Source organism: Pseudorasbora parva, chromosome 19 (genome assembly GCF_024679245.1).
Source record: "Pseudorasbora parva isolate DD20220531a chromosome 19, ASM2467924v1, whole genome shotgun sequence".
NCBI lineage: Eukaryota > Metazoa > Chordata > Actinopteri > Cypriniformes > Gobionidae > Pseudorasbora > Pseudorasbora parva.
Window position 1 is genome coordinate 17,335,648 of NC_090190.1, and position 12,956 is coordinate 17,348,603.

Here is a 12,956-nt window from a genome sequence, read left to right on the forward strand (position 1 = left end):
GACGTCTAGGATAGTTTTCCTCCTCGCGTCAATGATGAAAAAGTATTGTTTACCTTGTAACATAAATCCGTGTGCTATGACGGGTAACATGAGATTAATATTTTAATTGCATTATATTTTGTAGGCTATATATGTAGGCACTTTAAATTTGAGTTATTTTTCATTTATTTTAGTGTATACGCAATTAATGTAGTCTAATATAATAATGCTAGTGTAAGTTAGCTGTTTCTAAGCGAGACTTTCACCTTTACTTTTACATCTGTCCTGAAATCTTATTCATTCAAGACGTATTATTGTACGATGTATATATTTCACACTATGACACCTTATTATAGCCTACACCTATGATTGGGGCACTGGTAGGTCATTAGAGAAAATGATATAGCCTACAATGTAAACTTTGCCTTACGCTAGTGATGTCGTACAATATACAGACTAACGATAGCACTGATAAAACTTACTTTATTAAGATTAGCTTGCATTCGTCTGGGAACCTGATAGCTGATGTTAGCAATGAAATGGTAAAAAAAATAACGAAAACGTAAAACTATTATTCATTTTACATAGATTAATTTGATCATAGATCATTTGGCAAATTAAATAACTGCAAATTATAATAGTTTTCAAAAGTAACCTCATCACTTGAAGCAACATTCACCAAAGAGGTCGAACTGGAAGCCATGACAAGTGCTGCGTTCCAGTTCGTTTTTATCACGCCCTTCACTCGCGAACTTCCCTCCATCTCGTTCACTCGGATGTGCGTCATTGCTTGCGTTGCATGAGTGCCCACTACTGGCGGAAACTTTGCAATGGACTGAACTGGAACGCCCTATAGTCCTTGATCACTTTGAATCCACTATGGAGTTGATTTATTATTTATTTTTATCCTTTTTGAAATTGTTTAATGCAGCATTCTATATGTATATGGATGGGTTTGGGTTGTTTTAAATGTTTTTAAAAATAGTTATTGTTGTTTGTGGTGGGGTAAATTAAACGCGATATGTGGTGACGTCACAATCGCGTTGCATTGTGGTATATGAAGCTGCCTGAAGTGTACATATGAAGTAGACTCGCTCACTCGGTAAAAATCGAGGGAGCAAGGGTCTGTCCATATAAACTTCCCTTGTCCACTTCATGAAGTGGAACGCACTTCAAAATGGCGGCAGGGATTCCCCCAAGGGGAAGTGCTTAGGGAAGTTTGCAAGTGCATGTCTTAAAGTGGAGTGGAACGCAGCATAAATCGGCCACCGTAGGCGTTGAAACGAAATCGAAATTGAGAGGAACAGAAACTATTATTCACTGAATTGTCATATACCTTTTCACCACTAGATGGGGGAAAATATCACACAGTGTAGCTTTAAATTAACGGCATTTAGGAGATTATCCACTCATTTCCCCCCGGCCTTTATTTGTTCGTGCTGACCACGCCCCCGGCCAGTGGGGCCCTGTTTATTTGACTACAGGCTTTTATTTGAGGAAATACGGTATGTTTCTGGCTTAGGTGTTTTCTTCATTTCTTAACCTTTGTTCCCCTTGCTCTGACATATTCCTTTTGTCGGTTTTCCACTCTTAATTGTGTCCCTTCTTTTGTGTCCTTGATGTAGTACCATTGGGTATGCAAATGTCCAGATGAAACAAATAATAACCTTGTACATCCTGCCAAGGTATGTATCAGTAACACTAAATTCAAGCTAAATCCAGCACTGTTGTTGCAGATTAAATCAGGGTCACAGGGCCATGAAAACATCCAATGCACCGCACTATTTAATATATATGCTAAAGCAAGTCTCACATTGACACCAATTAGAAGTCTTTATAGTGGCTCATAGATTGAAACTTTACTAAAGATTGATGTGTATAAGACATGTAATCTGACCAAAGCCTCCATAAACACAAAAGGCAGGCCAATTTGAATGCAAAAAGATTCATGTTGTCAGCACAGCTAACAAAAGTCATGCTTAAATGGGTTTATTCAATCTATTTTCAAGTGTGACTATTTGCGATTTCTCATATAAATCAGAGCCTCATTGCAAGTTATATCTAGGCAGGTGTAGATGACAGCTGCTAAATGGCATATTTTGCATAGTCTTTAACAGATTGATTATTTTACGCTAATGAATATTCATCAATCATGCGTGCATTTCCATACTTTAAAGCAGGAGGAATGTTTTCATGCTTTAAAATAGCCTCTCATTAAAGGCCTATCAAAATTTCATTTAGAATGGACGCATTTTACACAGATTGCCTCAGTCCCAAAAGGAGTCCGAGAGGAGGATCAGGTGGGTTTTGGTCCCACATCTGTGTGAAAACTGAGGATGCAAAGATCTTTCCCATAATTATCTAATAAAACCAGTAAAAGTCCAATTTTGATGCTGCTGCTAGGGAATTTTTAGGTAATCAATTGATTTCAAATTCATTTTTAAAAGTATATTTTTAGCTGCTGATCAACATTTCTTTGAATTTTCTCGTCATTCACTCAGACACTCCCGCCGTGAGGCAAATTAATATTTAAAAGAACAAATAGGCCCATTCAACATGATATAAGGTCATAAAATGTGCATGAATAATAGTAATGATTATATAGGAATTATGAAAATGTTTTTAGCGTGGATTAGAGCGTTTAGCACATCGTATCACAGGACATGTCAACTCCCAAAAAATATTTAATGTGAGCTGCCCACATAGCTGCTTTGCACGAAGGCCCGGCATTTTCTGAAAGGACCCGTTGAAGCAAGTTTAAGTCACACAGGGAATATATCTCACTTGAACCATCTGCGTCCAATGAAGGTTTTACAGTGGACTCTGGCTTTATGGTTTGCCTGTGGTCTCCACAGGGCACTTGATTCGGATGAGGAATATATTGATCTGTCAGTGCGGTAGGGGTGCGCAGACGCAGGCAGATGGGATGTCACGGCCATTCATCAGCGTGTCAATCTGGTATAGTGACTCTATTCTCCACACTGCCTCCTTGCATTAAACTCCTTATTAGCAGAGCCGTGATTGATCCTGAGTGTCTCTCGGCGTGGTCACCCTTCTCAGTGACCTGTGAGGGAAGCAGCTCCACTGAGACACACACACACAGAGCCTGTCTGTCAGACAGCTGTGATTAGAATCACATCCCTCAATGAAAGCAAACAACTTGATGGTTTCCATTCTCAAGAGGACAAATTAGTGTAGGGCGACATGATTCGTTAATGCTGTTGTATAGAATTACATAATATTCATTTTTCTCTCTCTGTCTATATAAAACATATCACCCATTTAAAAGGATTATGCACGCCCACCACAAGTACTTACTGTAGCCTATCATGGAAAAAAATATACTTAATTATTCTCAAGTACAAACTGTAAAACTGTTTTCGGACACTTACAGGGGTTATTCATCTGTTGAAATGGGCTTTCAATAAAAATTGGCTGCCTATGCAGTAGGCGAGAGAGAAAATAACTACCTGACAAGAGAAAACATCTTTTGAATTTGGCAAGCCAGCTGTTGACTTGTGGATGTAAATTGCAGGCTTAACCAGGGAGAAAAAAGCAGGCCTATACATCATCATCTACATGTTCGAGAGATAAGATAGCAAAGAGAGCAGTCAGGAAGAAAGTGATGATGACAGCTTGCAGGATAAGTGTGCCATGTTAAGTGTGTTCCATGCAGCATCTCCAGGTGCTCCCTTGATAACCAGACCAAAAAAGTTATGTGATTAGTTTATAGTCTCCATTTCAAACTGAAAAGGATCGCCCGCAGAGCCTCCTGAAGCAAAACATGAAAGTAAAGAAAGCTGTAAAAAAAATTTTTTTTTTACCATAATGCTGTTTAAAAAGTAGACAACGTACAATAACATTTTCAGTGATACTCTTAGAATAAGGTTTTTTTCATAACCCTCCAACGATAACTTCTTAATAACCTCGATCCAACTGTCCGTGGGCAGAGATTAAAAAATGTGGAAGTACAATCTGTCGTTTTCTCAAAAACCCTGAAGCTGCCGAATGAACAGTTGGAGATGTTAAAATATACTTTTATTCTATTTAAAGGAAGTGTATGTAAGAATGTGGCCAAAACTGGTACTGCAATCTATTTAAATCACTATCTCCTCTCCCCCACCCCCTGACTCGAGGTTGCCAGATAGGCTGCAGGATCCAGCAGGAACGTTTGTAGCTGCAGCTGTGATAACTAGAGCAGATCTGGCAACCCGGATGCCGAAACATTACTGACTTCATGATTGGTCGATAGGTGGAGGGCGGAGCTTCAGGCCAAAACACATGTCAACATCAACATCAGCTGAGGGCTGCAACAACTTTTTAATGACAATATCCTGGCCGGACTACTGTTGTCAGTGATATCAGTATTTGAAATTAACATGATTTCTTAATGTCTAGTGACACATCAGGGTCATTTTATGATTAATTGAAATACATTTCTTACACTGCCCGGAAAAAAAGAAAAGAAAAAGGAAAGCCCGTGGATGTGCTGGAGGAGATTTTACAGAGTGCTTGACTCTTGCATTGCCAATACCAGATCTTGACCGTCAAACACTCTGTAAAGTCGACTCCAGCACATCCCAAAGACTTTCAATGAATTTAAGTCTGGACTCGGAGGTGCCAATTCATGTGTGAAAATGATTGTTCATACTCCCTCCCAACCATTCTTTCACAATTTGAGCCTAATGAATCTTGACATTGTCATCCTGGAATATGGTCATGATACGTCTTCCTATGTGATTGTGTATAAATTAAAAAGTTACACACGTCATTAATTAGGGTTAGAAGAACTGTTGCCAAAAATATAACATGTTATAGATATAATTATCACTGCAATAGTGATTTAATCATTAGCCACGTTTCCACACAGGAACTTTCCCCAGGAACCAGGAACTTTAGGGTGTTACGACTGCAGGGACAAGGGTTTAAAGGTCCCGTTTTTCGTGTGTTTTTGAAGCTTTGATTATGTTTACAGTGTGCAATATAACATGAGTTCATGTTTCGAGTGTAAAAAAACAGTATTTTTCTCACAATTTACTTATCTGTATACCGCTGTTTTCTCTGTCCTAAAAACGGCCTGATGATTTCCTTGTACTATGAAGTCCCTCCTTCAGAAACACGTAACTAGTTCTGATTGGGCCAGCGCTTCCCGTGTTGTGATTGGACAGCAGCTTAGCGCACTTTGCCCGGAAAGGTCCCGCCTCTTACCATATCGGGGAGATGCAAGCACTCAATGTGCGCTCTTCTCCAAGTGGGAGAGCAACAAGACCACGCTCCCTTTTTTGCGTGTTCTTGTGGGCGGAGGGTTAGTCAACAAACTGTTAGTGATGTCATTACAGAAGGAAGTGCAGGGGTGTAGTCTAAATTGGCCATTCGCTGTAGGCTTTGAAAGGGAACTTCTGTTAAATAACATATCTCACTTCAACTTTGAGCTTTATAATATTGCAGGTATTATTTATGCTCCAACAGCAAAAATATTACAATTAATATCAACATACATCAGTTGATCAATACATATTTCAGTTGCAGTTTTGTGGCTTTTAGGTCACAACTCATCTGTGAGTGCACTTGTAAACATTGATAAAATTAACTTATAAATGTATGTTTAAATCATGCATATATATATATATATATATATATATATATATATATATATATATATATATATATATATATATATATATATATATATATATATATATATATATATATATTTATACAGTGTATTTATATATGTATTTATATATTTATTCCTCTATATATATATAGAGGAAAAGGGTGATTAGACAGTAATTTTATGATTTCTGAGCACAACCCTCAGAGATCATTATAAAGAGAAGATTTTGTATCTTCTCACATTTGAACAGCACCTCCCCAGAAACTCTTAAATAATTGACTTTTAATAATTCATGTTTTGCCCACCTACTATATTAATTCTCTTCACTAACTAGAGCAAAGTTGAAGAGTGGGAAATGAATGATCATTGCTCAGCCGTTTGGAACTGATGTTGCAGATTTGGGAGTCGAATAAAAGGGAAGAAAGGATAGAAATAGCTGTGAAGATTTGCCGCATCAAAAATGTAAAAGCTGTAATCAGTGCAGAGAGCTGAATCATAATGAAACAAAAGGCAGAGAATGAATTTAATCACGGTGACCTTTAGCAGTGCAAAGTACTTAATTTTTTTTTTATTGTTGCCACGTCTCATGAGCGACACCAACGCTATAAACAATCTCAGTTCACTTTCAACGCATGCATTATGTTCATACTGATTATTAGTCGAGCAAATGAGAATGCTGTATTATATAACTGGTTATGAGAAGTACACAGCAAAAAAAAAAAAAAAAAAAAAAACGCTTGTATTTTTGTTGTTTCCAGTCCAAATGTCTAAAAATTCTTACATTGAGAAGCATTTACCAGAAAAGCAAAAGTTATTGTCTTGTTTTGGGGGAAATTACTCAAAATGAATTTTTGCTTAAAATGAGCAAAATAATCTGCCAAATGGGTGAGCAAAAAAATCTTGTTTCTGTTTGAATTAAGATTGCTTACCCCATTGGCAGATTATTTTGCTCATTTGAGTAATATTTCCCTCATACATGACAATAACTTTTGCTTGTGTAATTTTAAGACTTGTTAGATGTTTGGACTAGAAACAAGACAAAAAAACTATTAAGTAAGAAAAGTATTGTCTCGCAGTATAGGCTGCAGGAAATTATTTTGATAAGATTAGTTCTCTCAAAAATGTACATTTTACCAAAATGTATGACTCTCTTTCATACGTGAAATACAAAAGAAGAAATTTAGCAGAATGTTTGAGCTGGTCTTTTCCATCCAAAGAAAGTGGGTGATGATCTGGTGCTGTCAAAACTCAAAAAATGACCTAAAATATAGACTCCACATGAACTATATTCCCAAACTGTATAGATTATATAAATAAAATGAAATATTGGAGTACACTTCAAAATGCCATGCCTAATTAAATGCGTTACTTGCGTTATCTCTTTAATTGTTTGTGAAAGTTTCAAAGTAAATCCTACACATTTTTTTTTTTAGTGTTAGACAAGTGGCAAACTCCTCTTGTGTTCCAGTGATGAAGGAAAGTCATATGAAAGACATGAGGATGAGTAAATGACAATTTTCATCTTTACAACACACTTGAAATCAGCAGAGTGCTTTTATAAACCATAATTAAAACTGTTGTCACAAGTGCTTTTCTCACCACGCAGTATGTTTTAATGCATTACATTGACATTGTGATTGAAATATACTTCAGAAATAAATAATTTGCTTTTTTTTTTTTTTTTTTTTTTTTTAAAGATTAAGGTCTGGTCATTTCAGTAACAATGTTCAGCACTGCATAAACATTTCTGAAAAAGGAGGTGGTTTGCAGAAGATATTTGAAACATAAATAGAGAGTTTAGAAAAAGCTATTTAGATTTAAAGAGCCATCCCTGAATGAGGCGATGAGTCACCTCCTGAATGCACTCTTAAACATCACAGATCTCAGCTCTCCCTGTTAACTGGAAATATACGAGTGTATTCAAGCCAAGTACAAGTTCTCAATAGAACCAGCACGTCTCAAAAGCACTTAAAGAAGTAAAGCAATTGGAGAATTTGCTTTACATGTCAACTCGTTGCTGAAATGACTTGGTTTGAAAAAAATTGGACAATTATATGTGTGGTGAGGTATACATTATTTATTTATCATGGAATTAAAGGGTGAATGCCCACACCCATTCCAGGTCACATTGGTCACATTTTTTAATTATTATTGTATTTAAAAGTCTAATTAGGACTCTCCTTTTTACATTATTTTCCTAATTATTATATGGCAGGCATTATCAATATTTAAAATGCTTATAATTATAATGGGAGACACTGTTTAAATACAATTATATATTACTTAAATTATAAAGCATTTACATAGGGGTGCATAATATATCGGTATTGGCAGATTTTTAAGGTTATTGTTATCTGCCCAATAAGAAAATGTGACTGATATATTAAAGCCGATAAGAAATGTATTATTTCCTATACCCTTCAGAGACCCACTGTTCGCCATGAGGGTTTTGAATTGCTTAAAATATGGAAAATACAGTTAAGGATTACACAAAATGAAAATTACCCCATGATTCTCTCAAGACATGCGTCGTATATGATGTATATGATATCCTTGTTTCAGATGAACACAATTGGAGTTATGTTAAAAAATGTTCTGGCTAATTCCAAGCGTTATAATGGCAGTGAATGGCAGGCCAAAAAAAGTGCATCCATCCATTATAAAAGTAAACGTCACGTAATCCATATTTAACATGTTAAATATCTTCCACCAGAACGCCTTCCATATTCAACTCACGAAAAAAGCTTAAGTGGCATGACGTTGCGTAAGCTTTTTGAACGGACAGAGATGTTACACTTTCTTCATAAGCTATACAGAAGGCTGTCTGGCGTGACATAAGCTAGATATTTTACTTAATAAAGTTTAAAAATGATTTTTTTTTTTTACTACACAACCCCATATATTTTGTTCAGGGTATTCTCACAAAAATGCGTATAAATAGTACGAGTGTGCAATGTATACGCCAAAACTCATTTTGGCGTGTCTATGGCACGCTGTTTTTCGCGTGCATATGATACGCATTTTATGGCGTATTATACATACGAACCCCCCACCCCACCACCCTAAACCTACCCAAGCGCGTGTCCTATATACGCCCCACCACCCTAAACCTACCCAAGCGCGTGTCATATATACACCATAAAGTACGTATCATATGCACGCGAAAAACAGTGTATCATATGCACGCCAAAATGAGTTGTGGCATATACATTTCACGACATTGCACACTCGTACTATTTATACGCATTAATACCCTGGAGCCGTGTGGGGTATGTTGGATGGATGCACTTTTTTGAGTTTCAAATTTTGGGCTGCCATTCACTGCCATTATAATGGTTGGAAGAGCCAGGAAATGTTTTAATATAACTCTGATTGTATTCACTTGGAAGAAGAATGTCATATACGCCTACAGTAGGTGTCATATACACATTGAGGGTGAGTATGATTATAATTTTCATTTTTTGGTGAATCTCTTTAAGTTGCATGCACAGCAGAAGTCTATCATATAGGCTACATACAATTATAACAAGAACATCATTATAATTGTGTGCTTGGGGCATGGATTTAATGGTGAGAAATGTTTGTGTAATCAGACTCTCAAAAATTACAAAGTTATTGGTTATTGGCTTTCAAATATTAAGAATTATCAGTTATTGATATACGCCAAAATGTTAATGTCAGTGCATCCCTATTTTATACATAATGGTATTATTCTGTAAAATATAGGACACATACAGGTGAAAAAAACACCTTTACAATTACATAAAAAAGCTGTAAGAATATTTTTAGGGAATCCCATGTTTAATTGTCATGAAAATAATGCCACATAGCAAAAAAGTATTTATGTTTACATTTGGGGGTGAACTGTGGACCTGTTCTTGACAGTTTTAATGATATTTCATAACGTCACATTTAGCTGAAGTTATATTTGGACATCTGGGACTTTCCTCATGTTTTCTTCAATTCCTGTGCCAATCTACATTAACAAAATCATCTGCATCTATTGTGCCAAATTGTTTACGATAGGCTGGGTTTGTTTGAATAAAGCAGTGTCTTACGTTATGAATAATGCAATGTGTCAACACATGAAATTGATTTGTCTGAGGCACACAGTCTGATGTCTCAATTTCTGCACCCTGACGATAACCTGGAAACTTTCCATTGGCTCTGCGCATATCTTTCATTTTATAGCTTGTTGACTCATTTTAACCTCACATTGAGAGTCATGCCCATAACGTCTACGATTCCTCTATATAAGCTTTGGCTTCAATCAAGGTTTTATGCTAATTACACACTGTATAAATGTTATAGTTTAGCACACAATGGGCTACTTGTCACTTAAGCCAATGATGATACGTTGCACAAGAAGTAATTGCTACTCCTGTAAAGCTTCAAAGCTCAAAAAAGGACTTTTAGGTAATCTTTCCCTGATGTTTGTGCCTTATGTAAAACACTGCACTGAAAATAAATTGTTGTATGATTTACTTTAAAACAATTGTCTCGCAGAAAGAGAGCTACAAAAAAAAAAAAAAAGGTAATACATTCAATTAAAGCAGAAATGGTGTTTTCTTGTAAAACATTTGGATATTTTTTACAGCGTTTAAAGTGTTTTTCAATAGCATGTCTGTCATTTTGAAGTGCTCTGAAGCGTTGGATGGTCTCTGCCCATTGATTCCTGCCCTTTTCCCATCTTTTGTTCTGCTTCTCTTTGCTCGAGAAGCTCTAGCTTGCGCAAAGGTTGCTGTGCGTAGCCTACATTAATATCTTAACACTTTCTCTTTGTGTTCTGAGCCGAAAGCATAGAGATTACCTCCAAATCTTCCCATAATCCCTGAGGATATGCATTTGCTTTCTCTCCTGCCAGAAGCCATTCGATCTAGAGTCATGCCCTTCTAACATGACAGAACAAAGAATCTAGGGTGTACATCTTCAGGGAGCGAACACGTTTTTAATTCCACCCTGACGCAGTGAGCACTAGAATAAAGAAGAAAAACACATTTTCAAATGATCATGACTATTATAAGAAATAGCTGATTTATGTTGCGTGACTGTCATTACGCAACATTTTTGTTGTGGGAGATCAGTTTATGGCTCGTGCACACTTATAGGAGTTGTATTGTGTCATTACAGTTTGTTTTATGATTGAAGTGGCGCTCAGAAATTAATCTGCGTGATGAGGGAGCCGTGCTGAAGTGCAACAAAACAAACCACCTCCGCTTAAACGCCTCTATTCAAAACACTTTGGACCGTTTCTTGTCGTTATTTGTATTGAGACTGTATGTATGCTCTCACATGAATACTGATTTCTTCACAAACCATTGATTTTTAGTGTTCAGTGCCGACTAAATTGGTTTTCTTACTTGACTAAAGATGCTTGTCTTCCAGTGCAGTATTTGGGGAAGTTCAACATGGGGGGAAATATCTCACAACCAATCAGCTGATGCTAGCTGACAGTGCCGAGGCTTTTTGTGCAGCTCTACTGTGAAAGTGTACACGCAGATACTGTCTCAGGCTAATGAGGTATTATTTTTCAGACAATCTAATAATTCAGAGTGAGAGAAGCATTATTGATTTGGGTTTTTTTCATCTGTGATGAAGGAAAAGAGTATCTGGAGAATGGCTTTTTATCGTGTCTGCAAACTTTGTATGCACATGATCCCAATGCACAGTAGGCTACTCCCGGTAAATTGCAGACTTTACCGGTAAATACACAAATGTGCTTTTCACAGAAGCAGAATTTTTTTAAGATACCATTTACACATTAATACCAAAAATACTGGTAAAACTCATAATAAACGTGCCATTCTCCTTTTGGGTGAAGAGATTAGAGTTCGACCGACATTGAATTTCACTGATAACGATATGGACCATGCTGGCCGATAACCACACTGTAAAAAAAATCTTGTTGGTTTAACTTAAAAAAGTAAGTAACCTGGTTGCCTTAAAATTTGAAATTAAAAATTTGAGTTGATACAATGAAGGAAATTTGTTTAATAAATAGAAACTCAAAATATTATTGTATCTGAACCACATAAAATGTGATAAATCATGAAAATAGCACTATTTGGCTCCATCATCAGAAATACAACACACAATTACCCAATATGCTTACAAAATCTTTTAACAATATTTGAATAAAGGTTGTCGAATCTCAAAAAAATGTCATTGTATTAACTCAAAATTTTAATTTCAATGAACTCAAAATTTTAAGGCAACCAGGTAACTTTTTTTCTAAATATTTTTTTTACAGTGCAATTCATTGATAGTTTAATTGGTACTGTTATGAAAACATAACAAATAAATAAGTGTTGAATTTTATTACAAACATTTAAAAGCTTTAAAAACAGAACTGTACCATGAAAATTAACGGTGCTTTTTTGAAATATTAAAAATATTAATTTGATCATTCATGTTAATTCATAGTGCATTAACTAATGTTAAAAGATTTTAACATGTAAAAATGTATTTGTAAATGTTTAAATTAACAATGCACAATACTTTTATTAAGCTTAGTTAAAGTCACAAATGGACTCTTATTTTAAAATGTTACCATTTTATATCAATCTAAAAAGTCATGGCATAGCATATATACATGCATACAATAAAAGTCCATTTATAACATTTAAATAAGGTTTACACTTTACTTGCTTTACTTGATGATTATCTAACTAGGCTGCGTAATGATACAGTTTGCTTTTTCATGTCACTAGCTTTATGCAACTAAAGCAAACAGATGATAACAATCGTGACAGTAAACATTTGGGTCATACTTGCGTGTATTTTTGTCACATTGTTTTAACCGCCTGAGGTACTAATGTTAGCGTCCTCTCAACCTCGATGGCAAACATACTGCTGTTCTCCACTAATGCAGCTTCTAGTGAACAAATGAATGGTTTTATAATGATATGAAAACATGTACTGTAGTGTAATCTATACCATTTTGTTGCCTGTTTTAAATTCTAAAGTGTCACGGTTTGTGCAGTGCGTAGCCTCATGTGTCAAAAACAAAACAAAAATTTCAGCAATCGGTGCCGATTAATCTACAAAACCGATCAATCGGTCAACCTCTAGAAGAGATATGCTTCTTTTTGTCGTTTATCACTGTAGAATCAGAATGTGACGGTTGGTCGGTGCGGTATTTTTTCTGCCCCTACTCTACTGTGATTGGACGGCTGGGTAAAAAAATGACAGTGAGTTCTGCATTTTTACCCAATGTTGAACATTCTTCAACTCTTGGCAACCAGTACAAACTGTTGAGAGCTCAGCGTGAAATAGACGCTCAGGGACTCACAACGCTGGTGGCATATTTACAAGAATGCTGCACTCCCATTGGAAACAATTGGGAAAATATGCTAGCATC